Below are 2,875 nucleotides of genomic sequence, written 5' to 3'. Positions count from 1 at the left end.
TAAAGGAGTTCTACACCTTCTGCCATAAAGGGTCTCAAACGGTGCCATTCCAATACTCGAATGGAAACTGTTATTATATGTAAACTCGATTAAAGGCAAGAAACTATCCCAATTTCCTCCTTGTTCCAAAACACAAGACCTCAAAAGATCTTCAAGTGACTGAATAGTCCTTTTCGTTTGACCATCAGTTTGCAGATGATATGCTGAACTCAAACGCAACTTCGTACCCAAAGCACTTTGCAAACCTTCCCAAAATCTCGAAGTGAACCTCGGATCTCTATCTGAAACAATACTCGATGGTATACCATGCAAACACACAATTCTCTCGACGTACAACTTAGCAAGTCTCTCCATCGAATAATCCATTCTCACCGGAATAAAATGAGCACACTTCGTCAGTCTGTCCACAACGACCCAAATCGCCTCACAATTACTCGATGTTCTTGGTAAGCCCGAAACAAAATCCGTAGAGATACTATCCCACTTCCACTCGGGGATAGATAATGATTGCATCAAACCAGACGGCTTTTGATGTTCAATCTTTGACTTTTGACAAGTCAAACATGAATACACAAATTCCGCTGCATCCTTCTTCATACCTTGCCACCAAAACATCTTCCTCAAGTCTTGATACATCTTAGTAGCACCAGGATGAATACTCAGACCACTTCTATGCCCTTCCTCAAGAATCCTCTTTCTCAAATCCATACCATCCGGAACACACACTCGATCACGACACCTCATGATACCATTCTCATCAATCCGAAAGTCACCACCTTTACCTTGGTTAATCAATGTCATAACATCGACTAATTTCAAATTTGACCTCTGACCTTCTCTAATCTCGTCAAGAATGTCACACGTAAGCTTCAACATCCCAAGCTTAACACCCGAAGACGTCGCTTCACAAACCAAACTCAAATCCCTAAATTGCTCCAACAATTCAAACTCTCACATCATCAACATAGACATATGCAATAACTTCCTACTCAATGCATCTGCTACAACATTCGCCTTCCCAGGATGATAATTCAAACCAAAATCATAATCCTTCAAGAATTCCAACCATCTGCTTTGCCTCATATTCAATTCTTTCTGATCGAACAAGTACTTCAAACTCTTGTGATCACTAAACACATCAAACCTCGATCCAAACAAGTAATGTCTCCAAAGCTTCAACACAAACACAACGGCGACCAACTCTAAATCATGCATCGAATAATTCTTCTCATGAACCTTGAGTTGCCTTGAAGCATAAGCTACCACTTGCCCCTTTTGCATCAATACACCTCCCAAACCCAACAAAGAAGCATCGAAATACACAACGAAGGTTTCTAACGGATCCGGTAAAATCAAAATAGGAGCCGTAGTCAATCTTCTCTTAAGCTCTTGAAAATTCGCTTCACACTGCGAAGTCCAAATGAAAGCTTGACCCTTCCTAGTCAACTGTGTCAACGGTAACGACAACTTAGAAAATCCCTCAATGAACTTCCTATAATAACCAGCCAAACCAATGAAACTTCGAATCTCAGCAACAGACTTAGGAGCTTCCCACTGAGATACAGCCTCAATCTTTGTAGGATCCACAAAAATCCCACCGCTCGAAATCACATGTCCAAGAAAACTTACTTCACTCAACCAAAATTCACATTTAGAGAGTTTAGCAAACAACTTCCTCTCTTTCAACACCGATAACACAACCTTCAAATGCTCTGCATGATCCTCTTCGCCCTTGGAATAAATCAATATATCATCGATGAACACAACTACAAACTTATCCAGATAATCATGAAAGATTCTATTCATATACTCCATAAATACACCAGGTGCATTCGTCACCCCAAAAGGCATCACGGAGTACTCGTAGTGATCGTACCTTGTCCTAAAAGCAGTCTTCTAAATATCCTCAGCCTTTACACGAATCTGATGATACCCAGACCTCAAATCAATTTTGCTAAACACACTAGCTCCAACCAGCTGATCCATCAGATCCTCAATCCTCGGAAGTGGATACTTGTTCTTAATCGTCACTTTATTCAGTTGTCTATAATCAACACATAATCTCATAGAACCTTCTTTCTTCTTGACCAATAGCACAGGTGCACCCCACGGCCACACACTAGGACGAATAAACTTCTTCTCGAGTAAGTCTTCAAGTTGACTCTTCAAATCTTTCAACTCAGAAGCAGACATTCGATAGGGAGCCATCGATACAGGACTAGTTCCAGGAACTAAATCAATCGAAAACTCGACCTCTCGTTCCGGCGGTAAATCACTTATATCTTCCGGAAATACCTCCGCAAATTCACAAACTATTGGCGGTCCTTCGATCGTCCTCTTCTCCCGAATATCCAAAGTTGCCAACAACATAAACAACTCGGAACCATCTTGCACCGATTCTTCAATTTGCTTAGCAGACACCCACCAATCTTCCTTAGCATCAACCTCAGGAAAAATAACCGTTTTCTCGAAACAGTTGATATACACCCGATTAACTTTTAACCAATTCATACCCAAAATCACGTCGAGTTGCTCTAACGGAAGACAAACTAAATCAATTCCAAAATCCCTACCAAATATACTCAACGGTCAATTCAAACACACAGAGGAAGTAGAAACAGAACCCATAGCAGGTGTATCAATAATCATACTTCTATGCATATCAGATAATATGAGATTCAGCCTCTTAGCACAATCTAAAGAAATGAAAGAATATGTTGCACCGGTATCAATAATGGCAATCAAAGGTGTACCATTAATAAAGCACGTACCTTGGATTAGTCTATCATCGGTAGTGGTCTCCGCACCAGACAATGCAAACACCTTTCCCTTCACTTGCTCCTTCTTCGGCTTATCACATTGCGAACTAATGTGA

The sequence above is a fragment of the Lathyrus oleraceus genome, chromosome 5, assembly GCF_024323335.1.
Source record: "Lathyrus oleraceus cultivar Zhongwan6 chromosome 5, CAAS_Psat_ZW6_1.0, whole genome shotgun sequence".
NCBI lineage: Eukaryota > Viridiplantae > Streptophyta > Magnoliopsida > Fabales > Fabaceae > Lathyrus > Lathyrus oleraceus.
Note: the sequence above shows the minus strand (reverse complement) of the source record.